The 27,777-nt window shown below is 41.7% G+C and overlaps 1 protein-coding gene across 6 annotated transcripts in view; it reads left to right on the top strand.

The window, feature by feature from the left end:
• The window catches only part of ARHGAP26 (Rho GTPase activating protein 26), a 421,406-nt gene that overhangs the window by 34,846 nt on the left and 358,783 nt on the right, over positions 1 to 27,777 (top strand). Inside the window, exon 1 of one of the 6 annotated variants that reach the window (XM_061616985.1) lies at positions 24,565 to 24,668. The exons of the other annotated variants lie outside the window; for them this stretch is intronic. The gene's annotated coding sequence lies outside the window, so the exon portion shown is untranslated. Of the gene's footprint in view, positions 1 to 24,564; positions 24,669 to 27,777 lie in introns of those variants that run through there. 6 annotated transcript variants of the gene reach the window in all.

Here is a 27,777-nt window from a genome sequence, read left to right as displayed (position 1 = left end):
CCAAGGAAGCTGTCTCGGTTTTAAACCAATGTCTGGCGTCAGTGGTGGACTGGATGAGGGTGAACAAATTGAAGCTTAATCCAGACAAGACAGAGGTGCTCCTGGTCATTCATAAGACGAATCAGGGAATAGGGATTCAGCCTGTGCTGGACGGGGTTACACTCCCACTGAAGACACAGGTTTGCAGTTTGGGTGTGCTCCTGGACTCAGCGTTAAATTTGGAGTCCCAGGTTTCTGCGGTGGCCAGGAGTGCTTTTGCACAGTTAAGATTAGTGCGCCAACTGCGCCCATTCCTTGAGCCATCTGATCTGGCCACGGTGACACATGCCTTAGTTACATCCTGTTTAGATTACTGTAACACGCTCTACATGGGGCTTCCTCTGAAGACTGTTCGGAAACTTCAGTTGGTACAACGTGCTGCAGCCAGAATGTTAACTGGGGCTGGTTACAGGGACCATACTACCCCCCTGTCAAAAAAGCTCCGCTAGTTGCCAGTCTGTTTCCGGGCACAATTCAAAGTGCTGGTGATGACCTATAAAGCCCTATACGGCTTAGGTCCAGGCTATTTATCAGACCGTATCTCCCTGTATGAGCCTGCCCGAGCCCTGAGATCCTCAGGAGAGGCCTTTCTCTCAATACCCACATCTTCTCAAGTACGACTAGTGGGAACTTGTGAGAGGGCCTTCTCAGTGGCTGCCCCTAGGCTTTGGTATTCCCTTCCTAGGGGAGGTAAGAATGACCCCCTCCTTGCAGTCCTTCCGCTGACAAGCAAAGACCTTCTTATTCCAACAAGGCTTTAGAATTGAAGGCTGTTAAGGATAGGGCGTGAAGGGTGCTGCATTGCTAATGTTTATTATATTATTTTTAAACTAGTTTGAACTCTTTTAGCTATATGTGTGTATGGTTTTAATATTGGAAATAGTTTAATTTTATTTTAATGCAGACTTTGAATGTTTTTAATTATATGTATTTTTATCTGGAAGCTGCCATGAGTTCCAGTTTTGGAAAAATGGCGGGGTATAAATAAAGACAATAATAATAATAATTAATTAACTGCTGATGGCAAACCTTTTTCAAGCTAATGCTTTCAGGAGTTCATTTGCATGCATTTAAAAAAAACCTTTCTGTTCTTATTGCATGAAGGTAGAGACGTTTCTGAACTTCCTGATCCTTGCTCCTTAAATAGGCCATTGTCTCATTATGTCTCCCTATTTCTACACTGGAAGAAAGTCCCACTAGACTGTCTGAAATTTTATTTTTTGACGGCATTTGATAGTATTTGTATTAATTATGTACAATTGGTGCTATTCAGTTGCATAACTTCCCTGCCTGCTCCCTCAACCATATGTAAACATCTTGCTACTCTGCTGCAAGGAAATTGCAGGAAATAAAACCATATTCAGCCCCTTCCTTTAGAGAGAGACAGAGAGAAGGAAGGAAGGGTAATTTTCCTGTGTTCCAGTTAAGGCTTCTGCTGCTGAAATGTCTTTTGCCAATTATTTTATTTTGTAACCTTTAGGGCATCTGTAAAAACTATTCTGCCAAGTGCTTCCTAACTAAGCTTATTAGGGCTGTTTTTGTAGCATGTAGCTAGTGATGACCATTATATTTTTGTGTAGTCAACATGGTGACCTCCAGATGGACTACAACTGCCATCATCCCTCATCGTTGGGCTGATAGGAGTTGGAGTCCATGACACCTGCAGAGTGGCAAGTACCTCATCACTGCTATATGCATGTATCTGGAAGTGAGTCACATTGAATTCAACTCCAGGAAATAGAGTTTTAGACCCTTCAGAAGCCCACTGTGATTTGTTTGCAAGGCACTTGGAGGGTAAAGTTGCTCGACTCCGTAGCAATCTTGATGCCCCGTCCACATACTGTAGTCCCCAGTGAGGTGTCCAGTGCAACATCTGTTGCATCTGCTTGAGAATGGCTTCAGTTGTTGCAGCCTGATGATGTGGACAAGGTGTTTGCGACAGTGTGGCCAGCAACGTGTCCTCTCGACCCTTGCCCTGCTTGGCTTATTCAAGCTTGCCGAGGGTGGATCCAGGGTGTGGTCAATGCATCATTGTGGGAGGGAGTGGTTCCAGCTGCCCTGAAAGAGGTGGTGATGTGACCACTTCTGAAAAAGCCCACCCTGGGCCTATTGGTTTCTGACAATTGCCACCTGGTTGCAAATATCCCCTTTTTAGGGAAGGTGATTGAGAGGGTTGTGGCACAGCAAGTGCAAGTACTCTTGGATGAAAGAAGGTTACCTTGACCCATTCCAGTCTGGGTTCAGGCCTGCTTATGGGACTGAATCAGCCTTGGTTGCCCTGAGGGATGACCTTTATCTGGAGAAGAACAGGGGGAGTGTGACCCTGTTATACTTACTTGATCTCTCAGCGGCTTTTGATATCATTGACCATGGTATCCTTCTGGGCCAACTTGGTGAGATGGGTATTGGAGGCACTGTTTTACAGTGGTTCTGATCCTATCTCCAGGGTCATTTTCAGAGAATAGCATTGAGTGATTGTCTTTTGGCCCCCTGGCAGCTGTGCTGTGGGGTGCCGCAGGGTACCATCTTGTCCCCCATGCTGTTTAACATCTATATGAAGCCCTTGGGAGCGGTCATCAGGAGATTAGGGGCAAAGTGTCAGCAGTACGCTGATGATACCCAGCTCTGTGTCTCTGTAATCGGTAGAGGCTGTGCAAGCCCAGGACCACTGCCTGGACTGCTGCCTGGACTTGGTGGTGGACTGGATGAGGGCCAATAAACTGAGTCTGAATCCTATCAAGATGGAGGCTCTGTGGGTTGGTGGTTCCTGAGTTCAAATAATTGGTCAGTTGCCTGTTTTGGGGTTCTACTCTGTCTGAAAGAACATAGTCTGGGCGTGCTTCTTGATTCATCTTTGTCGCTAGAGGCCCAGTTGACCTCAGTGGCTAGGAGTGCCTTTTACCAGCTTTGGCTGGTAAGACAGCTGTGGCCGTTTCCGGACTGGGATAGCCTGACCATTGTTGTCCATGCACTGGTAACCTCCAGGCTGGATTAATGGTGGGCTTGTATTGGGCCCATATTAGGTGTTTAGGAGGAGTCTTAGTACGGAGGGACATGGGTGATGCCACCCCAATTTCAGTGATTACAGGCAGAGGGAAATATAGCCATGGGGATGTGGTGAATTACCCGAGCAGGCGAAGGCAAGGCTATCTGCGCCTTGTTCCTTGCTGCCGCTCCTCTCATGGTTTGGTTCCTCGTTGCTCATCTGCTGTGCTCACTGGCCTGTGTATGTTGTTGTTTAAGCCAGATCGGTACATAATACGACGACTCTCATCCATGACTTGATTCTGGATGAAGGTGCTGATTTGGTGTATATTACCGAGACCTGGGTGGGTGAGCTTGGAGGGGCTGATCTGACCCAGCTTTGCCCACCTGGATACTCACTGCAGCACCAGCACAGGCTGCAGGGATGGGGGGAGGAGGAGTTGCTGTGGTGTACAGAACTTCCATCTCTGTCACCAGGAAACCACTCTGTCTTGGAGCTGGCTGTGAGGGCCTGCACCTGGTGTTGGGTAGAGGAGACAGTAAACTAGGGTTGCTGCTGGTGTACCATCCACCCTGCTGCCTGGCAGCTTCTCTGACCGAGCTGGTGGAGGCCGTCTTGATTGAGACCTTATAAATTAAAACCCATCCACTATTTATAGAGATATTCATGATTTTGTGAATTTTCATGATGGCCATCTTGATGATGTCATCAAAAATATATGCCACACACCACAGAGTTACACCATGACAGGTAGTTTTTTATCAAAGAAAACCAACAGTGCATTATTTTCATTAATTCTGCCACAGGGCATGGTTTTTCTACATACGCTCCTGGACTATATAATGAATTCGATTTGTTTGAGGCAGCTGTTTGCATTGTACAGTTGATTTCTGCATGTGATGGGCTCCAGGCAATACTTATCCCATATTATTTCTTTTGTTATCCTGTGCTAATTTGAGTGCAGAAGTTAATCTAATATTCACTTCTTCTGGAAATTTTGGGGTGTCTATTTTCCTAATCAAAAGGACTGACTGGAAGTGATATTTTCGGGTCCTTCTAGAAGATTCATTCTCAAAGCTTGTGGGGAGGTCATGTGACATCACATAAAGCAACTGTTATCCCACATCTGTTACTAGATGAACACCACCACCACTACTTGTGTAAATTGTGCAGATTTAAATTTCACCAGCAACTTCCCACTGACATTTGTTTCATATACCATCCATGGGGGTCAAAGCTTGCAAATCTAATTTAAATTTCAGCTGACCAACACTGCCTTTTCAGGTCAAATCCTGATACAGATATATATGCAATGTATGTTTACAGGGTCTGCACACATATCCATACAACTCTATGAGACAATGAGCACAGCTGGATTTGTTTTTTAAAAAATATTAACGACCGCCTGAACCCTTATATCCCAGCTTGATCACTGAGATCATCTGCACTAGCAGCTCTTGTCGTTCCCCAAGTTTACGAGGCTCATTTAACATCAACGGGAAATTGAGCCTTCACTGTCATCAGCCCAGTTCTCTGGAGTGCTCTGCCAACAGAGATTCAGCAGACGCCTCTTGTTTAACTTTTAAGCGCCTGCTGAAAACCTTTCTGTTCCTCCAGGCTTATACAGGCAATTAAGAAGATGCTGTTTTCAGAACAGTTGATCGTTATTTTTATTGTGTTTTTAATGTTTTTATTCTATGGTGGTGGCGGTTGTTTTTTAACATGTTATTGTCACCCTCAGGGCTGGCAAGTAATGAAGCAGCCGGCAGTTAGCTGGGCAATAAATCAGTCAAGGCCAGGCAGATAACGGAGGCTGGCTGGCAGAAGAAAGGCTTGACAAACTAACCAGTAGCAGTGTCCAAGAGCGTTGTCCAGGTAGGGAAGCCGAGTTCAGAAAGCCAAGGGTCCAGTCTGAAGGTCTAGAGGCTAGCAACGGCGTTACACGCGAGGGGTCACAACCGACGTTGTAGTCAGCAGTCTGCTGCAGCCATGAACTGCCTTTTATAACAGACTCCCTAAGTCAGGTGCCCGTGATTAGTCTCCCAGCTGCTCAGAGCTGCTTGTTCTTAAACGACCCGGCCTCTTCCTTCGTTGCTGTGCTACTCGCTGGCGTCTCCTTTCTGCAGTGGGGAGGGGAGCCTCCTGTTCATGCCCAGAATCCGATTGAGGGGCTTCAGCCAGGTCCTGGACATTCTCCAGCTGGGGAAGAGCCAGAGTTGTGTCCTCAGGGGTTCCACTAGTTCCTTCTCCTGGGTCTGCCAACTCTGCCTCTGGCTCTTCCTCCGAGTACTCTGAAGGGGCTATGACAGTTATAAGCCACTTCGTTTTTTAATGAAACAGTAGTATACAAATAAATAAATAAATTTATTTATAAATAAATAAATAAATAACCCAAATCTAACCTTCAAGGGATTCAGTTTATCAACAGAACATGATACGCCAAAGTTACCTCAAGTGTGCAGCCCAGCTCCTATAAAAATACCCTTTCTGTAGAAAGCTGTAATTAGAACAGACATTGAAGCCTGCTCAGCAAAACAGCAGACAATGTTAATTCCCAAAATGCAAAGAGGAGCTTTGGACAACTATGATTTTTAAAATGGAGGCTGTATGCCTCCATAGTGTATGCCTATTTAAGATATTTAAAAAGGAAGTTCAAGCTCTCAGTACTTATTTACACCTCATGGCTTTCATCTAGGACTGAATTCTAGAATTATATACTTAAGAGATATTTGGAAACAACAGCAGAGAATAGACTGAATTGTCCACATAAGAAATACCTTTCCTGCATCAGTAACTCTTTGCTATCTTTACATGGAAACACATTTAACTGGTTATTAAAAACCAGAGGAATGGATCAACTGTGTCATTAGATTATTTTCAGGAGACTAATCTGAAAAGAAAACAAAGAACAGTTAATAGGCCATTATATGGCTGGAGAAACTACACAACAAATATCACATCATTACTGTTCTTTTGCAGAATTAATGTGTCCTTGAATTTTTAAGCCATTCTGTTGTAAAAGCCATGCAAAACCAGTAACCATTTATAGAAACTGGAGGGAAGGAGAGTGGATTAGAGATTATTTCAGAAAATAGATACACCATGGGATTAGCTGTTATTGAAACCAATTAGTTGATGGCTATTTTAGCAGGGAAGCTAATTTTATCCTTAAATGTTGCTCTAGAAGTGCTGCAAATAAAATAAAAGATATTAGATTACCAGGAAACCAGAACTGATAATGCCTACAAAATTGATCCCAACAGCAGAGATGCTCCAAACTAATATTTAAATACAGGAAATCATTTGAATCTTGATGATGACCCTGACTAACTAACTAAAGTCAAATAAAGTAGATCATTCAAACACTATGTACAACAACTCCAGAACAGCAAGGTCTAGCTGATCTGGACTAAGGCTGCACACTCTGATTTAATTGTGGGACAACAATATGTTAAGGCCAAGCAATGTAGCAGTTACAGAGGATGTAACCAGATATGACTAAATAATAGGGTCAAGGTGTCTGGTTTTTGGCTGGATACTCCAGCTTTTGGGGGGTCCTCTCTGGGTCTTCAGGTGAGTCACCTTAATCTCCGGACTCTCAGCTTTAATTAAAAAAAAAGTTTCTAGGTGGTCCGGTTCACAAGATATACACCAAAACATCAGCAGCCCCCTCCCCGCAACTTCCGTGAAATGATCTCTTAGCTGGTTGCTCTAACCCCTCACTTTCAGGTTTGTACCCAATAAGTGAAGTCAGGGTTGTGATTTTTTGACCTCGAGGCGGTGCCTAGACCTCATTGCAATGCCAGAAAATCGTTGTTTTTTCCCTGTTTATCTGAAAATCTGATAAATTGAGTAAGTATATAGCTTTCAGGTTTTTTTCTCTTGTGTGCAGAAGTGTTTTGAAAACCTTTCCAATATGAAGCTTTAATCCAATACTCGTTTTTCTGGGAGTAAAGCTGCAATGCTAATCATACACACCCGGAGTAAACCCCATTGAATTTAATAGGACTTACTTTTGAGTAGACATGGTTAGGATTGTGCTGTAAATTAATGGGACGTTTGAGTGAACATAGCAAAGAATTGTGTTTGTGTTGCAAATCTTTCTCTTCCCCTCCAATCCTATTTTTTAAAGCAATTAGGCAGGGCTCACTTAGGTATCAAGGTTTTTATTATGTTGGAAACTAACACTGAATTTTAAAAAAATGATCTGCAAATAACCCACTGGTTTGACAATAAACTATTATATGGGGTGTATGTATTTTTACATCTACAGTGTGTGTTTGTATATGGAGTCTTTCCAACAACCCTGTGAGGTAGGGTTGGTGATTAGAAACCAAGGCAGTTCACAATAAGAAATAAATCCCTTTAAAATCCAGTAATCATAAAACAAGTATAAACAGTTGCAAAACAGCTTAAAGTGGCATGATTTTGAATTTTGGGTTGGGTGAATGAAGTTTATTATTTATTTATTTATTATTTGATTTATAGCCTGCCCTTCCTCCCAGGAGGAGCCCAGGGTGACAACCAAGAGCACTGAAACAACTTTAAAACATAATAAAAACCGACTTTAAAATATATTAAAACAAAACATATTTAAAAACATTTTTAAAAAAGCTTTAAAAACATATTTTTTAAAAAAGAAAAGGTTTAAAAACATATTAAAAAGTAATTCCAACGCAGACACAGACTGGGATAAGGTCTCAGTTTAAAAGGCTTGTTGAAAGAACAAGTTTCTTATCACTTGTTGCAGTTCTCTGCACACTTCCCTGTTTGAGTAAGCCTCATTGAATACATGGGGACTTGCTCCTGAGTAAACAAACATAGGATTGCACTCTAAATGTCTTTACAGGTTGTGTAAATAAACATATTTGATAGTCATGCTTATATACCGTATATTCCGGCGTATAAGACGACTGGGCGTATAAGACGACCCCCAAATTTTCCAGTTAAAATATAGAGTTTGGGATATACTGGCCGTATAAGACTATATAAGTCTTATATAAGGTAGTTTACTATGCTCCTAAATCCAGGGATTATCATGTGGCCCAGAACATCGCCCCACTGAGGAGGGGAGATTTCGATTGATCTTCTCAGCGCCCCCCTCCCCAAGTCTTTTCCCTCCAGATTCTGGCTGGAAACCCCACTTGGGACTTCCCCGTCCCCTTCTCTCCAACCCGCCTCACCTCTCTCTCTTTCTGTCCCTTCACCCAAGTGGACAAGCGTGGCTGGGGGCTCACCAGGTCCTCCTGGGCACAGAGGAGAAAGGCCAGCTTCCCCGCGCGGATGGGGTGGGCTGGACAGAGGCGGAGGTGAAACTTTGCCTCCTATTTCAGGCTGCTCCGGGTTGAAGGAGGAACCTCGCGGTAAGATCGCTTTGCTCCCTCCACGCATCAGCCTCCAAGGATCGTGCAGAAGGCAAGACGCCGAGGAGATCATGCGCTGGAGGACCCAGACGCTCCTTCCCAGATTTCCTGCCTCTCTAGGAATCAATCCCTATAATTTAACCCTTAGAAAGCCAGGCAGGAATCCAAGGCGGCAGCGCTTGCTGTTTTAAAAGGTTGTTGTTATTCCTGGGGAACTCCCTTGGGGGCGGGGATTCTTCCTGACCCAGGTCGCTAATTTTTCCTGTTTTTCGTCTAACGGCCATCAGAGAGACCGCGGCTGCGGTTCTCTCTATTCCCAGTGGGAGCTTGCGGCTGCAGCTCCCGCCGTTACCCCCCGTTTGCCCAAGTTCTCCCCGGGAGCCTTTTGTGGCTTCTCCCTCCTGTATCTGGCCGTTTGGAGTCAATTCATCTCAGGCTCTGCAGAGGCTTCCCTCCTCACAGCAGTAACTCCGTTTTGAGTCAATTTCATCTCAGGCTCTGCTGAGGCTTCCCTCCTCAGAGTAGTTTCGAGTCAATTTCATCTCAGGCTCTGCCAAGGCTTCCCTCCTCACAGCAGTAAAGCCGTTTCGAGTCAATTTCATCTCAGGCTCTGCCGAGGCTTCCCTCCTCAGGGCAGTAACTTCTTGAGCCTCGCTGCGTTGCCTTCCTCGCCGCGACGGTCTCTCTGGACGGCGGCTGCAACTGCTTCCACTCCCGCTGCAGCTTTTTTTTAACTTAATTTTCCCGCTCTTTTTCAGCACCCGGCGTATAAGACGACCCCCGACTTTGGAGAAGATTTTCTGGGGTTAAAAAGTCATCTTATACGCCGGAATATACGGTAAATATTTCTTCATACTGTGTCCCAATAAGTATTTGATTTCACACTATGGTTGTAGATTATTCCCTCTGCATTTTAAGTGTGCCCTTCTTCCTTGGGGTGGTCATGGTTCTCTGTTGTTTTCATCCTGAGGGGCTGAGAGATGGTGAGTAGCCCATGGTCATCCAGTACACTTTATAGCTCATTTCCATTTTGAAAAATTAATTAAAATGATTTACATACAGGCAAAGTGTATTAAGTAGACCCACTCAATGCATTTAAAGCACATCCAACTCACATTTAAAGCACATGACTTCTCCTAAAGAATCCTGGGAAGTGTAGTTTCCCCCTTACAGTTATAGTTCTCACCACCCTTAACAAACTACCGTTCCCATGATTCTGTGGTGGGATTCATGTGCTTCAAATGGGTGTTGAATGTGCTTTCATTTAATGGTGTGGATCTGCCCTAGGTATGATGTGAGTGCAATAGTGAATTGAAAAGTACAATTCTAAAAGATACTTTTTTAAACAGGGGAAGGGTTGTAGCTCATTGGTAGGGCATATGCTTTGCATGCAAAGGTCCAAAATTCAATTTCTGGAAAAGGTATTGCCTCGAATCCTGGAGAGCCAATGCTAGTCCATATCATCAGTACTGAGTAGAGATGAGAAGGCCCGGAAAAATTCAGGAAAAATAAACAGTTCTCCCCGTTTTTTTCCAAAGCCTTTTTTTGTTTTTTTTTCTGAAAAATTGAAAAAATTGAAAAAAAATGAAGAAAAAATGGATTATGGAATGTTTTATTTTAGCATGATGAATAAAATGTTTCATTGAATCTTGTTTCCTTCCTTTTTCTCAGTTCTTTTTATGGGAATGGATGCCTTATGTCTGCTTATTACGGTGGAGGACTAATGTTGATGGTTTCTTCCGTTTTTTAAATTGTTTTTTGCCTGCTGGTAAACTGGCAAAATGAAAGAGGTTCCTTATAGTTCAGGTGTTCCTTGCAGTTCAGGATCTTGTAGATCCATTTGTTAACAAAGTGTAAAAATTTTAAAAAGTAAATTCAATTTGTAATAATTGTTTGAATAAAATGTACTTTTAATATACCAAATGTGATAATTTTATGACAAATCAACTTGTACATAATTACATTTGATGTTTCTGAAGTAACAAAGTGACTTTCAATCTGTAAACAGTGCTAATATTGCATTTGTTCAATTTTTCTGAAATTTTCTGTGTTTTTCTGAAAAAAAATGGGAAAAACTTGATTTTTTCCATGGGTTTAAAATTTCCAGAAATTGTACATCTCTAGTGCTGAGCTACATGGTACTAAATGGTCTGAGTCAGTATAAGGCAGATTCCTTTTTCCCTAAAAGTGGGAAGAGACTCAAGGTCCACTGCGATTTCAAGGTGTTGAACTATGACCTGGGAGACCAGAGTTCAAATCTCCACATAGCCATGAAGCTCACTGGGTGACCTTGGGCCAGTCACTGCCTCTCAGTCTCATGAAAACCCTATGCATAGGGTTGCTATAAGTTGGAATCGACTTGAAGGCAGTACATTTAAATTTTTTTAATTGTAAAAAATCTCAAAGCAGTTTACAGAAAGAATTAAAATAATAAAATTACTTGGCCTGTTAGCACATCAGCAACCAATGCATATTTCAGAGCAGGGATATTATGTGCCGCAGCATTCTGCATTAGCTGCAGTCCCCAGGTCAGGTTGTGCTGGATGGGGATTTCTGTGACCTTGGCTGACAGGCTGCTAGGATTTTTTTAGTTTTGGTTTTTGGTTATGAATCCTGACTGGTTGTGGGATGTTTGCCTTACTCATGGGAATCTTGTTGTGGTTGGTATGGTATTGCATTTAGGAAAGCATCACTGTCTTTTGTTTTTTTTTTCCTATTTGCATTTCACTTATCTTTAACCTCACTCCCTTACATCCATAGAAGCAACAGCAGTGGTTCCATGCACTCAGCTCAACCCCCTTAAACCCATTGATGATGCACCTCGTTGGTTGCATGACTGTTTCTTGCCCAATACTGGTAAAAGAGAATTCACATACTGGGAAGCGTGGCTGCAATTGTTTCCAAGCTGCTCCCTGTGAAGGTAGACCAAACCATGTGTGTTTTCTCTCTGTCCATTATTACTCACTGGAATTGGGTTGGCTGTCAAAGTGAGTTTATAGCAGCCCACAGGGTAGAGAATCTTCTTACTCTTACTCATTTCTCAGACCTCTTTCTGAAGTGAAGGGTCGAATCTGAAAAGAAGTTTGGAGCAGCCATGTTAAAAGGTGGGGAGGGTATTCCAGGCTGGGGGTTGCCAACCCTGCTTGGATATGGATGCCTTCGCAGAGGATCCCTAGTCAAACTTTACCAACAGCACAATCCAAACTATATCTACTCAGAAGTAAGTCCTGTTGAGTTCTGTGGGCCTTAGTTCCTTAGTAGGTATGTTTAGAATTGCAGCCTTCAGGGGCATCCATCTTTACTCCTGAGTGCTCCCATCTAACATCTCCACAACACTTGGCTCTTTTCTTCCTACAGTGGCCTTCTGGAGACTGGCCTGGCCTGACCTGAGGGCACTTAAACCCTTCTTGCTGAAAGCAAGTAGGCTAGATTAAATGTTCCTACCCAGGCTGTGTCTTTTAGCTAAGATTTCTATTTTAATTTCCAATCAGAGAAATGCTTTTGTTTTAATTTTATGCGCCAAGCAACTGTGACTGATGCTTAATGTATTGTGTTTAATGACATCATTAGGGCCCGCCCCTGTGACATTACTAGGACCCACCCCCAAAATCTCAGGGTTTGGGATGCTTCTGACCTGGCAACCCTACTAAATAATGAGATGCCTGAATGATATGCCTACACATTGCATGTTCTGGGTAAAACTGAAACTCAAAAAATTGCATTTCAGCTATTAATAAGCACTTCAGTTAACTTCATTTGCCACTTTGTATGTGAGGTGTCCTACATCCCTGCGAACGGAGTATCCAACCAGCTTTTTAGCAGAGACTGAACATCATGGCTGACAAACAGTTGTTGGACTCCTGCCTCTGTTGTTCCATACACAAGTGCATTTAGTGTCAAAGGGACAGATGGCTTTAGAATGCAGTTTTTTTACCTTAGTACATTGACACTGCAATCCTATAGATCAGCAGTTCCCAAATTTTCCCATGGACTACGTGAAAATTGCCAAGGGTCTTGGCAGACCACTTACTGTTTTTTTTTCTTCTGCCTGTTGAAGCAATTGTGATGCACTGTTTCCAGACGCTGTATGATTTTTAATTGTATTTGTATTGCTTCTTTTATTACTTATATTGTATTTTATTGTATCACAATTAGAATTCCGTAGATTTCTACAGAATTCAGATTGTTAGCATTTTTCACAGACGCTGCTGTCCACCTGAATGAAGCTCACAGACCACTGGTTGTCCGTGGACCACAGTTTGGGAACCCCTGTTATAGATGCCTTTTCAGAAGCAAGAGTCACTGATTCAATAGGTCCCAGTCTCAAATGAGTATCGGATTGCACACTTGTTCAAATTTCTGCCTTAGTTGCTTAAGTAAGATCAGGTATATATTATTTGAGGAGACTACACATTTTTATACACTGCACAAGTTTGGAATTCATAAAGAACTTGAGGCTTTTGAAAATGCTGTAAGCGAATAGGGTGCTTCAGCATCAACTAAATCACAGTGACATCCCACCCTATTTCTGTGCATTCATGCTATTTCTGTTACGCCGGACACCAATATTTGCACCTTGAGGCTGTTCTACACCTTACAGAGCAAACAATCCAGATTTGCTACTGATCACTCAGCCATGAAGGGCAAATGTGCCCATATGATACACATGTTTCCAAACATGGGTTTGTTGCATTTACATATTACACATTTTAGGTCTACACGTAAAGCCTTCAGATACACATGTAAAAACAAGATGTGAGAAGCAGCCCTTAAGTCATCAACTTTAAAACACTGTCTGTGCATTTCACATACTGGGCTTATTGTAAAGTAGAGAACACATTGTTTTGCAACATGCAATAGGCTTGAAACCGTAAATCTTATTTTTCTCCTCCAACTTGATCTGAACTCCTTCAATCATCTGTATAGTCTCAGACAGGAGTTTTGTGAACCACTGCACAGCAACGCTGAGACCTCTAGCTGTGAGGCTACAGCAGCTTGCTAGTATCCTCATTTATGTTACTCTTTGTAAAAAGACAAAACTCAACACTTACTGCCCAGAAGCGCTTTCTTTTATTGCCAAGGAATAACATCCCCCAGAGAGGGGAATTCAAAGTAGGACATAATAAGCCGTTCAACACCTATTATAAAAATCCTGGTCATAAGTTACCATTTACTACAGTTCCAGCGACTTGGAGATGGGGGTGCGTGGGAATAAAGAGACAGTATTATTGGAAAGCTTTAGCTACCCCATAAAGTTGATTTCAAGAATGAAACTACTCCACACAGTGTCAGATGCCATTTGTACTGCAGCTTCATTCTCCAGACATTTTTTGGCATTCCTGGATCAGATTTCATATGAAGTATGAACTAAACTAAGCTTGGAAAGACCTGACCACCTGTCCAGAAAGGCAGTACACAACAGCATGTGTCTTCTGGCATATCATTGGAAATATCCAGAAAAAGGAATTTGCTTCCTTTTCTTCTGAACTGTGAACATGATCACATGAATTGTGAACAAGAGAAACCACGCTAGTTACCTAGTTCAACCTCTCCCTCTAATTACCAGTGATTTACCGAGTTGAATGTGCACAAGGGAGACATGCAAAGGAATCACAGGTTATATTAGGAAGTTACAGTAGATTTTGACCTGTTTGAATTAATAATTACCCCTGGCATGGGCGTTGCCACAATACAAATGTTTCCTTTGATACTGAAAACTGGATGCCTCTTTTAAGTACAATTTTATGGTTGGGGTAATTCAGGCATATAAAAAAATTGTATGCAAAAGTAATACACTCTGGTAATAACAAACAATGAGGTATATTCCTTCTAATGAAGGCAATGTTCCTTTCCCAAACAGTCTATGCTAGCCAAACACTGCTCTGGAAGCATCCCTTGACATCATACTGTGAAGACAATTATGTAGTCTTAAAGTGTGTGTGTGTGAGAGAGAGAGAGTGAAATCCTTTGTTTCTACCATCATTATCAGAAATTTATGCTGTGTTCCATTCTACCTTTTATGTGTTTCTTAGACCTGAAACTGTTGTGAAGGCTATAAATCAACTTGACTTGCATCCATTAGAAGCTTCTAAAAGGGGATGAATGGATGTTATATTTGAAGAAAAATCAAGTTTAGCTTCAGAAGTAACTCTTGCTACACACTTCTTTAAAAGAAGATAGCCATTCTAGAAAAGTAACTATGTGAATCTATTGCAGGAAAAACCCAGCAAAGAGTTTTTTGGCACTTTAAAGACTAACAGTTATGGCATAAATTCTCGTGGACCCCAGTCCACTGTCTCAGGTCACTTCAAGGTGAAGCATATTTTGAGTAATCATTCTGATTTGTTTTCATAAAATGTGTGTGGACATTATACAGCACTGCTGTCTAGTGACTGTTATTGTGCACTTTCCATTGTATTCTGTCACTTTTCTTATCACAAAAAGTTCAGTTTAAGGAGGGAAGCAGATTTGTTCTATAAGATCGCTGTTCACGTCATCTCCAGACAACCTGTATATTGAATATTATCCCTATTCGTTAGCACAAAGTTTACAGGGAGGTTGTACAATGTTGCATCAGGCAGTTGTCACCCCACTTTCCAGTGTATTTTCCAGTCCTTTTTCTTCCTACAAAAAGTTCAGATTTTGGGGGAAGGTGGTCTGTTGTGCAGGAGCTCCAAATCCATATACTGAATTTGCCAGTATGCTCACCCACAAAATAGGAATAGTCTGCAGGCAACCACAGATGTCAGCTACTGAAACGCATTACGGAGAGAGGGTAACCACCATCGTTTATCTTCTCTGTAATGCATTTCAGTAGTGGCTGTGCTTCTCGTTTCCTATAAAACAGAGTTTTTACACAGCACAAGCACACGAAGGGTGCTTCCAGACTGTTGCTATTTTCTGTGATGGTTTCAACTGCATACCAGCAAATTCATGTTGCACTATTAAAGTTGATTTGGCACTCTTACACTTAAACAACAACCCCCCCCCAAAAAAAATGAGATGAAGAGAATGACAGGAAAATACACTGGAAACTGTGGGATAACAGTGTGCTTTATGTAATTAAAAGGCTTTCTATACCTGGATTAAAAATTGAATGCTATGATGATTTATCACCAGTAGTTTAGTTGAGTTGCGGGTCTGATTGTAATTCAAAGAAACAATACAAAAAGGAATGCAAGACATTAATCAAATTAAAATAATAAAGAATAAATAATAATGGTAAAAGTATTTTATACATACAGTATGTGAGACAGCATGGTACCATTTTAGAACAGGCAGTGTTTCTCTTGCATGAGAGGAGGTCTCTCCTAATGTGATATTTGCCACCCACTATGAGTTCCTGAGTCTGTTTTCAGCATAGACTGGAGGAGGCATAATGTCTTCCTTTCACAAATCCATGGAAAATGCTATGTGAATAGCTGCAAGCAACTTTATTTTATCGCCATTTGGTCTTGAACCTAGAGTGGTTCTAGGATGAGGACAAAATGGGATACTTTAGGGTACAACTATTATGAGAAGTACAGAGCAGAAAAGGAGATACAGTAGTGCTGCCACCCAAGTAAGGTTCAGAGCTGGTTCTCCTTCATGGTGTTGGGAGAGAGATGACAACAGCCACAGTACTGACCTTCCTCTTTTTACATTTCTACACCTACATGCTGCCATAGCTTATAAATAATTTATGGAAATTAGCTCTGGGGTCATGCAGTTCCTTCTCCAGAGCCTATTTTTGTGTTTCTTCTTCTATGTCAGTATTCACCAGGATTTGCAAATTCTGGTAAAGAAAAACTGAAGCTTTATGGAACAGAAATAGGCTGATCCATCAATCCTTAGTGTAGATATTCACTAACAGGCAAAAAACCTTGCGGTTTAAGAATGTACCTATAGCCCACAGATATTTCTATCAAACTTTAAAAAGCAGGGAAATTGGGCAGCTATAGTGAATGCACCAGGGGAGCAGGAGACCTGACCTCCTCTCTGAGATATTGTACTGCCCTGCCCTACAAAGTTGTCAAAATGCAAACACGATTTGGGTTGGTCTTTCACAGTCCAATCCACTTTCTGTGTAGCTTGGAAGAATTTGGTAACATGTGCCTCTGAGCATATGGTGAGTGGTGGCAACACCTGCCATCTCCAAAGATGGAGAATTATATTTTTGTATGTTTGTTGGTGTTCTTCTTACTTTGCTTCTTTCCTGTGTTACTACTGTTTCTACAGAGAATCTAAACTAGAAAATTTTATTTCCCTCATTATTCATCCTAGAAATCTGTGTCAAATTTATTTTTATTAATTTCAAAGGCTCTTTATTGGTCAATGCCATAGGATGGTGAAGATAGCCTTTTTTGTTTCAAACTGGAGGTTATGGTCTATTTCTATTTTGGGTGCATTAACAGTTGGACCTGAAACTGCAGTTTAATGTAAAATCAGACTGATTACAATATGCTGCTACTTTAGCAATGACTAGTTGTTGGAAAAAAGAGGATGCATGTTTTCAGCCTGCTATGTTTAAACCACTTTATTTAAGGCAAGGTGTTCACGATCAATTAAAAACATAGAGCACACCTAGAATTTTGCTAGAATATATTTCACCTCCCACTGTTTTATCTTGTGCAAATTGAGACACTCCTGAGGTCCACTGGAGACTATTCTGCAGTAGTGCCATTATTCCACAATTATGTTTGGAGTTTTTTTAGTGTACATTTTGCAAAGTGTTGCTGTACTTCACATATTCATAGAAACAAAAGCAAAAGAAAATGATTTCCTATAGAAAACTTCACTAAAATTGCAAAGTAAATCAGACATATTTAAATTGACCATCTGAACTATATCAACTGTCTTAATAATGTTGCTTCCTCCCGGCTAAAACAAGATCAGCACAGGACATATCTTCTTTCTATTATTTGGGGTTATTACAGGTGTAGCCACCACTCACCATATGCTCAGAGGCACATGTTACCAAATTCTTCCAAGCTACACAGCAAGTGGATTGGACTGTGAAAGACCAACCCAAATTGTGTTTGCATTTTGACAACTTTGTAGGACAGTACAATATCTCAGAGAGGAGTTCAGGTCTATATATATTCTTTATTTGCGGTCACAGACCCAAACAACAAATTTGAGTACAAACGAAAAATTAATAAAATACATAATAAAAATTTCAACTTAACTATATGCTAAAACTCTTCGAGACTAAAAGAAACCTCAGGCCCTGACTGAGGAAGCCATTCAAGGTACAAGACTTGATCGTATAGATTGGGCTGCATAGATGAAATTGGCCACAGCTATTGTAAGATTTTTATGTACTCCATTTAGGAGCTGTTCTATCCTCCTCCCCGGGGAGCAGTTGGGAAACTGTTTGATGAATGGTTGGAGGAATTTAGACCTTACAGCGGAATATTTTGGGCATATAAATAGGACATGATATAGTGATTCTATCTCTCCCACACAGCAGGGGCAAATCCTTTGCGCATGCGGAATCCCCTGATATCTCCCTTCCATTACTGCTGAATTAAGGCAGTTAAATCTTGTCCTAATAAAGGCGTGTTGAATTTTAGGGACTGTTAAAAAGTTTAAGTAATCAGCATGTGTTTTTATATTGAAACTCAGATTATGATAGAGCGGCAAACATGTTTTGGCCGCAGCTGTAAGAGCACTTTGTCTATCTATGTCTTTGAGTCTAGTTCCAATAATGTGAGTGGTCATAGTTGGTTCAGATTGGGATAGATGTTCTAGAGAGTATCCTAATCTGGGAAGTTTGGAGTGAAAAATTTTCATCCAATTTGATGTGTATGAGTCTTCCCAGAGCCCTTTTAGGACTCCATTAACAAGGCCATAGGAGAGTTTTATCCAGTATTTAAACGCATATGACCATGCAAGGCATTCAATCGAACTTAGACCTGCTTCCAGCCTGAGGGCAGCACTTGAGACGCACCTTGGAACACCAAAGATGTGACGCAGAAAAATAGAAAGAACCGCCTCGATTGGGGCATTGAAAGCAACAATCCAAATTGGAACTCCATAAAGAAGTTGCGGAATTACCTTTGTTCTAAAAATGTGGATGGCAGCTGGGATAAACTGCCCTCCTTTGGTATGGTAATAACGGAGTATACATTTCATGGAAGTACGGGCCGTAGCAGCCACCACACGGACATGAGAAGCCCATGAAAGGGAGGAATGGAAAATAATGCCTAAATACTTATAACTTTTAACCTGCTCAATTTTTTGGCCATTTATTGTCCAGTCAGCTACCAAGGGACAGTTGGAAAAAACTAGTATTTTGGTCTTAGAGAAGTTTATAATTAACTGATTGTCCGAACAGTAATTCATGAAGACTCGGAGTAGACGTTTAAGACCAATTGGAGTAAATGCCAGGAGAGCGGCATCATCTGCATAAAGCAGGATAGGGCATCTGTGATCACCTAATTTAGGGGAGTGTAGGTTTGGGTTGGTACACCTTGTCCCCAGATCGTTTAAGAAAAAGTTGAAAAGTAGTGGCGCTAATACACTCCTTTAGTAGTGGGGATCGACTTGGACAGGCCCCCATTGCTTCTGCAGCGAATTCGCCCAGAGGTCTCCTGATATAGGGAATAGATGAGAAAAAGTAGTCTTTTATCTATTGATGATTTTGCCAATTTATCCCATAAAATGTCCCTAGAAATGGTGTCAAAAGCGGACTTCAAGTCCACAAAGGCAACATGTAGGGCTTTTCCCATTTGGTACTTGTATTTTTCTGCCAGGTGGTGAAGGAGGAGGCAATGGTCAATGGTTGATCTTCCTCTCCTGAAACCTGACTGCTCAGGACCCAAAATATTTTCCTCCTCCATCCAGTCACTCAGTTTTCCTTTCAGGTAACTGGCATACAGTTTCCCTACAATTGACAAAAGGCTAATTGGCCTATAGCTTGCTGGGTCATCCCGTGGTCCTTTTTTGTAGATGGGAATAACAATGGCTTCATGCCAGGCCTCGGGGGGACGGCCAGTGTTGTTTACCAGGGTGAATAGGTTAGCTAGCATAGGTGCCTGAATTTTTGTTGCCTGAATTAGGGCCTTCCAACCTTCTTGAATTTTTTTAGAGATAATTAGGGGCTTATACTTTCGTTTGGTATTATAATATTCAACAGGTAGAGAGCTAGCATTTCCCTGTCGGTATAGTTGATACAACTGTCTCAGTTGTCTCTTAACATATTGGCATTCTCTATCAAACCATCTAGGTGTTCCTAAGTATGGAGTACTTCTGGATGACATAGTTTTTGGTGCAAGAAGGGTTTTTAAGGACTCAGTCAGGGCATCATAGGCTTTAAGGGCCGCTTGATGGCTATCCGTTTTCATTAGTTGATCTTTGATAGCCAGGGCTATATCAGATGTGGTAAAGGTAGTCAGCGTAGAGGCCACATGAGACGACCACATGATTCTCCTGTGTGTAGTATACAGTGCATTTGCTGGTGGATTATACTCCTTGGATACGCGACTCTTCTCTTTCAGTCTCACTATAAGGGAGAGGGGAAGATGATCACTGTCTTGTCTTTCCGTTCAGGTCTCCTGCTCCCCTGGTGCATTCACTATAGCTGCCCAATTTCCCTGCTTTTTAAAGTTTGGTAGAAATATCTGTGGGCTATAGGTACATTCTTAAACCGCAAGGTTTTTTGCCTATTAGTGAATTTCCCTGCTTTTTAATCTGGGAGGTAAGAAATGGGATCCTGTGCAAGTTTGCTGAGAATGGATTGATCATTTGCATGCTTATTGAGTTAAGTGGGATTTACACACACACACACCAGACAATCATGCTTAGGATAGGTGAAACTGACCACAGGGGATGGGGAAGGGAGGCGGGGGAGGACGGAGGGGTGGAAAGGCAGAGGGGAGGACTGGGATGGGAGCAGGCAGGAGGGGGAGGGGAGAAGGACAGATGTGGTCGTTTGCATGTTTATTGAGTTCAGTGGGATTTACTCCCGTGCAATCATGCTTAGGATAGGTAAAACTGACTGGGGGGAGGGACGGAGGGCTGGAGTGGGCAAGGAAGGTGGAAGAAGGAAGAGGGGAGGAGAAAAGGAGAAGGAGGGAAAAGGCAGGTCTGATCATTTGTATGATTATTGAGTTGAATCGGATATACTCCTATGCAATCATGATTAGGATAGGTAAAACTGACCAGGCTGGGCCTGCCAACCAAGATGTCCTCTGTATCTTTCACAGTTGGGCAGGGGGAAGGGACAATTCTACCTTGTGGTTTTTCCCATTACAGTGGTGCAAGAACACCTGCACTTGGCTGACTTTCTCTTCTCCTAAAGATACAGGATCAGTCTCAGGCCCTGAACCTGGCAACCCTACCTCCCACCCAAATTTAAAACAAAGCTGTCCCTGGCCACATCCACACCAGACCTCTATTACACTTTGGACAATTATTATTTATTTATCTATTTATTTAGTGTATTTATATACCGCCCCATAGCTGAAGCTCTCTGGGCGGTTTACAATACCTAAAAACATTAAAAACAAATATACAAATTTAAAAATACATCTTTTAAAAACAATTTAAAACAATTTATCATGGCTTCTCTCAAAGCCATGGCTCAAAACCAATCATGGCTTCTCTCAAAGAATCCTGGGCAGTGTAGTTAGTGAAGGGTGCTGAGAGTTGCTAGGAGACGCCCTGTTTTTCTCACAGACCTTAAATCAGAGTGGCTGACTGTTAAACCATTCTCTCAGGGGAATAGGAGTCTTCTCTCAGCACCTTTCACAAACTACACTTCCCAGGATTCTTAGAGGGAAGCCATGTCTGTCTCAAGTGAAATCACGTCTGGTGTGGGTGTGGCCCTCTTATTAGCCAAGCCCAGCAGCTGTGAAGCTTTTAGAACACTGACAGTTGGTCCTCACTGAGCATGCCCCGCGTTATAATAGGCTTCCAGCCAAAATTTCTTAAATTAATTAAAAATCAACCAGGCATTTTTTTAACTTTTAAACTGCAGACGATGAAGGTCAGAGTATGGGGCAAGGTCAGTATTAGGATTACAGGTACTCTGTGAATATGGCTGATTTTTAATGAATTTCAACAGATTATGAGAACTTGCAGAAAAAAGTCCAAAAGGGCTCTGAGTTTTTTTCTCTCTTTTTAGACTTTGAACTCTCGATTCTCTCTGACTGTTTTGTGTATCGCCATGAAAATTGAGAGGGTTGTTAAGCAAGCGTTTCTGAGTTCAGAACTATAAGTTTTGTAAGGTTTTGTTTTGAAATGAGCTTATGGGAAGCCTCAGAATGGCATGGGGGGATATTTTCCATTTAACATTGCAGAATGTGAAAAATCCCCGCTGACTGTAGTATACAGCCACTCTTGTGGCTGTATAATACCACTGAAGTTGAAGTGCTAAAGCTCAGGGCTTTGCAGGTGCTACCAGTCAGCTGATCTGTTGTTTCTGTACCTGCTCTGCACCTGATGTCATATATGGTGATAAGTGTAGGAGAGGTGGTGTGGCTTTGTAAAAAACAACGGCACATAAGGTCAGCACCTTGCTGAAGCTAAGCAGGGTCAGGTGTGGTCAGTGCCTGGATGGGAAACTGCCTGGGAAGCATATGTAAGCTGCCTTGGGTTTCAATCATGAAAAGAAAGGTGGGGTATAAATAAATAAATAAATAAATAAGCCTATGGGCGGAGGTTCCACTAGGCTGCACTAAACCAAATTGAAAGTCAGCAAGGAGAAATGTGGGTGGATTTTCACCAAGGGAGAGAGGTCAAAGTGAATTCCAAGAGTTGGGTCCCAGTTTGCAACTCACTTTTTCCAGGGAGCCACTATTTATATAATATAGGCTGTATGGTGTCAGTTAAAAATAAACCATCTGCTTGCCTGTCTGACTATTACTGAATAAAATTTTAAAATGCCCAAGTTTGTGGATTTTGTCTTACACAGCTTCTGTGTGTGTTTAAGCATATGCATGTGAGGACTCTGATTTTATCACTTCTGTCTGTAATGTTCCTAAAATTATAGGGAGATGTTTATAGCAGATATTTGTAACAAACAACAATCAGACTTATGTCTGAACACAGGCTTTCTACAATATGCCCTCTTAGTAGCTTTGATGTTTTGATTTCTACGGTTGTCCACTTCAATACAGAAAGGCATATTCAAGTGAATAATAAAGTCTGAACCAGAAATATCAAAGGCCTAAATTGTGATCTGTGGTGTTGACGAGGGAGAGCTCCAGAGCTTCATGGCCTCCCAGGTGCCAGAACCAGGTCTAAAATGGGAATAGGAGTTGCTTAAAATAAAGTGTTAAATGTCTTCAGGCAGCCTCCTATATATGTGCACTGTACTGTGTTTTAGAGGCTGGGGTCCTGAACATCTAGAACCTTCTTGTAGAAGGCTTTTAAGCGTGATATCCTGAACACACTACAGAGTAAGGCCTATTGAGCACAGTGGGACTTTTTACTGAGCAAACTTGTGATGTAAAGTCCTGCTTGGTAAAGTATGCACCCACCTTCCTCGACCTGGTCCCATGGGGAAATTTAATCCAAAGCATATGGAAGGTACCAGGTTGGGGAAGGCTGTTATGTATAGGGAAGACTGAAAGATGCACTGTCAAAAGATTAGAAACACCTTGGGTGAAAGTTGTGCACTTCTTTGGAGAGTCCACAATTACAGGTTGTGTGCACTAAATTAAAAAAGGGCTGTCTGTTGGAAACAATAGACTTTCACAAAATTGTGGGCTCTTGTGTAGAACACACACACTATCTTCTAGAAGATGCTACATTATCTTCCAGCTTGGTTGCCCTATTCTACTGCAAAGAAAAAACAAGCAGAAGGTTCAGAGTTTTATTGTTAGTATAAAGGATAGAAAATGACCACAACAAACTCCTTTTCCTTTCTTGTGCCTGTACCTTCTGCCATTCCTACTCGTTCTGCATGGCCTCTTACTGCCAGTGAATGGCTGTTCAGTTTACTGAATTGTATGCAATAGTAGCAAGCTTAGGCAAAAATAAAGACTAGTTCTGATTCCTGTTGCCAGCTCCATCTGTTCTTTAAAGATTATACATCCAGCTCCTTTGCATAGCAGGGCTGCCCCTTTTTGACAAAGGGAAGGTGCTTCCACATGCTAAGCGGACTTCCTGCAGATGCCTGGTTTATTGACATGATTTTGGGTTAGCTGATTCATGGGAATTTTCAAAGAGCTTTCAGATTGCACTAGGATATGAACAAAGACAAACACAGGGCAAAGAGCCAAGTAAGCTTGGCAGGAAATAAAGCTACCTTCTTGTTTATAGAGAGCCAGTGTGGTGTAGTGGTTAGAGTGTTGGACTACGACCTGGGAGACCAGGGTTTGATCCCCACACAGTCATGAAACTCAATGGGTGACCTTGGGCCAGTCACTGCCTCTCAGCCTCAGAGGAAGGCAATGGTAAAACTACCTCTGAATACCGCTTACCATGAAACCCCTGTTCATAGGGTCGCCATAAGTTGGAATCGACTTGAAGGCAGTCCATTTCTATTTTTTCTTGCTTTTGTGTAGCTTGCAGAGCAAGATCTCTTCTCTCTCTTTCTTTTAAAAGGTATTTTTATGTATATGTGTGTGGTATTTCTTATGGGCCAAGAAATGAGGCAGGTGATGCAATGCAGAATGATGGAAGTAGGCCCATGCATCACTTGTCCAGTGTGGCCAACAGCCTGGATGATTGACTGCAGTACAGGAAGAAAGGTTCTGCTTAGCCAGTACTATGATTTTGGTGACTGGTACTTGGTTTTTCCTCTCAGGGGTGTGTGTGAAGGATAGGTTTCCAGCTGTCTAATCTGCAACTTGACTCCCAACTGACTGGCCAGCATTGAAAACCAGGCTATACACCAGAAAGAAGGAAGAAAAAGTAATGGTCAGCAATGTCTAAGACCCATTCTTCTCAAAAGTAGGTCAGTTCTTTTCTGGAACTGACATTTGTCTATGACGTAGCTGGTGCAGCAAACTTCAAATAGTTAACTTTAGTGCAAGTTTACCCTCTGTTTGCAGTCCAAGGGTGTACCAGATTTGGGCTGAAGTAATTTATGTAGCTAGGGGAGCTGGAAGTCCTCCCCCTGAATATGTTTGTTTTTATGGTCAGAAGCCATGGTTAATTATACAGCTTGGTGGCTACAATCTGCAGTTTAAAAAGAATCACCTGTGGCCTTGGAATGCAAAGCAACTGTTGTGCCTATTTGGTGCTGTTTGGAACCTGTTGAATCCTGGATAATTCTGCAGTGTGGAGAATAAGAGATCTCAAAATTATAGTCCTGAGCATATGAGAGTCAAGATAATCAGAAAGTTTAGGTACCTATTTTTATAATATAGGCTATATGATATCAGTTAAAAATAAACCATCCGCTTGCCTGTCTGATTATTACTGAATAAATTTTTAAAATGCCCACATTTGTAGATTTTGTCTTACACAGCTTCTGTGCATGTTTAAGCATATGCATGTGAGGACTCTGATTTTATCACTTACTTCTGTCTGTAATGTTCCTAAAATTATAGGGAGATATTTGTAACAAACAACAATCAGACTTATGTCTGAACACAGGCTTTTTACAATATGCCCTCTTAGTAGCTTTGATGTTTTGATTGTAGGGTTGTCCACTTCAATACAGAAAGGCATATTCAAGTGAATAATAAAGTCTGAACCAGAAAGATCAAAGGCTTAAATTGTGATCTGTGTTGACAAGGCAGAGCTCCAGAGCTTCATGGCCTTCCAGGTGACAAAACCAGGTCTGAAATGGGAATAGAAGTTGCTTAAAATAAAGTGTTAAATGTCTTCTGGCAGTCTTCTATATATGTGCATTAGTTTGGCATTGAGGAATATCATTTTAGAAATGTTTACAAGTGCAGAGTGCTCTTATTGTTATATTAGGGAGGGCCTAATTGGAATTGCAGGCTGCAATGATGCAGAAGATGAGACCAGCTGTTGGGGCAATTTTCTCAGTATTGAGTAAATGGAAAGGAGGTTTCTAATGGGCATGCTCAATACTGGGATAATAGAGGAAAGTGCCCAGTGAGGAAGAAAGGAAGGAAACTATTTTGATGCCAAATTTTCCTGTTTCATAATAAGAATAAAAAAAGTTTCATGAGGATAAAATGTTCAGTACTTATAAGTACCATTTATCTCTGGCTTACCTCTCATTATGTCTTCTCTGACTGGGTAGATGTCTATTTTAACACATATCATGTATGTGTTTCTCTTCAAAGCTTTTAAAAAATGTTTTTAAAGATTTTTTAAAGATGTATTTTAAGGTCTGTTTTTATAATGTTTTAAAGTGTTTTTAGTGATTTTGTTTGCTGCCCTGGGCTCCTGCTGGGAGGAAGGGCAGTATGAGAAATAGTGTGTGTGGTAGGGTTGCCAGGCTCAGGGCCTGAGAATGATTCTGTATCTTTAAGAGAAGAGAAAATTCAGCCAAGTGCAGGTTTTCTGGCAACACAGTAATGGGAAAAACCACAAGGTGAAATTCTCCCTTCTCTCTGCACAACTTTTAAAGATACAGAAGACCTCTTGGTTGCCAGGCCCAGTCTCCAAGAGGCCTTCTGTATCTTTAAAGGTTGTGCAGAGAGAAGGGAGAATTTCACCTTGTGGTTTTTCCCATTAGAGTGTTGCAAGAACACTTGCACTTGGCTGAATTTTCTCTTGTCTTAAAGATACAGAATCATTCTCAGGCCCTGAGCCTTGCAACCCTAGTGTGTGGTGAATTCCTCTTTGCCTCTCGTTGGGATGAGACAGACAATCTACCCTGGGGTGAGAATATTCAGCCAAACATAGTTTATTCACTGGCTCTCTTTTCCACTTGATTGAAAGCTTTGATTACACTAATAGGCCATATAACCAGAACTGGGATGGTTAGAATTTGCATCACCTTTGGACAGTTCTTCACAGTCATTTTTGAACAGGAGTGAAAAAATCTAGGCATAACTGTGTTGTTGAAGATGTCAGAAAGCCTTTTTTTTTGTCTTGGTGTGTATAAGTCTGGGTGTGAAACCTGTGACCTCCAGACATTGTTGGGACTTCAGTTCCCATAAGTCCCAGCCAGTATGGATAGTGGTCAGGAATGATGGAAACATCTGGAAGCCCACAGGTTTCCCATCCCTGGTGTATGGGATTTGACCAGCTCCTCCACTTAGTATTATCACAACCAGCAGCTGAATTCTGGAGGAAAGACTTCCAAGTTGGAGGCTATGATTTTCAAGTAAGTTTGAGCTCTGATGCTTTCAGTTATGTAATAAAGGGAAGAGAGAGAAACCAGACCATACCAGCATGGGCAGGGGTCTTGCTTTGCACTTGGGCAGTTGGCTCTCAGCCTCTTTCTTGAGCCAAACCCCTGTATTTTGTAAAATATTTTGTGCCTAAGCTGAGGTTCTGAGCTCTTGCACAGTCTCTATTTTCTGAGCTTTTGTTCTCTTCACCACACATGGATGCATATAGTTAAATTAAATAATTGAAACATGTGGTCTTCCAGATGCTGTTGGATTAGAGTTTCCATCATTCCTGACCATTGGCCATGCCCAGTCTGGAGGGCAACAGATTTTCCATCCATGTATTTAAGGATCTTTTTTCTTCTTCACATGAATGATGCAGTAATAGTATAGCTGGGTCTCTTTTTCACATAGGTATTTTAATTTTTAAAATCCACAATGCTGGATGTTATGTTACCAAACTTTTTGAGTGGGATCTCTCGGTCAATGTTCCCTGTTCCAGACATAGAAATTAATCAGTATCTTTAACTGGATAGTATGAGTCTTAGGCCAAATAATAAAATCACATGACATTTGATATTATATATACACTAATAGGCAAAAAACCCCTTGCTGATTAAGAATGTACCTATAGCCAACAGATATTTCTATCAAACTTTAAAAAGCAGGGAAACTGAGCAGCCATAGTGAATGCACCAGGGGAGCAAGAGACCTGGCTTCTTCTCTGAGATATTGTAGTGCCCTACACATTTGTAAAAATGCAAACACAATTTGGGTTGGTCTTTCAGAGTCCAGTCCATTTGCTGTGTAGCTTGGAAGAATTTGCTAACATATGCCTCTGAGCATATGAAGGAAGGGGGAGGGAAGGGGCAAAAGGGAGGGGATAGGAGAGAGGAGGAGGGGAGGGCAGATTTGATAATTTGCATGCTTTTTTAGTTCAGTGATATTTACTCCTGTACAATCATGCTTAGGATATGTGAAACTGACTTACAGGAGGGGCAGGAAGGGGGAGGGGAGGAGATTGGGTGGGTGGTTACTGGGCAGAAGGAAATCCCCTTTCCTTTCCAAAAGGAAAACATTGTGAACAGTATCATTGTTTTTCAAGGTTTCCCCCCCCACCTTTTTGTTCTACCGCAGGCACATGTAGTATCCTACCCAAATTTAAACCAAAGGTTTCACTGGCCACATCCACATCAGACCT

The sequence above is a fragment of the Rhineura floridana genome, chromosome 3 (assembly GCF_030035675.1).
Source record: "Rhineura floridana isolate rRhiFlo1 chromosome 3, rRhiFlo1.hap2, whole genome shotgun sequence".
Taxonomy (NCBI): Eukaryota; Metazoa; Chordata; class Lepidosauria; order Squamata; family Rhineuridae; genus Rhineura; species Rhineura floridana.
This window is presented reverse-complemented; position numbering and strand designations above follow the sequence as displayed.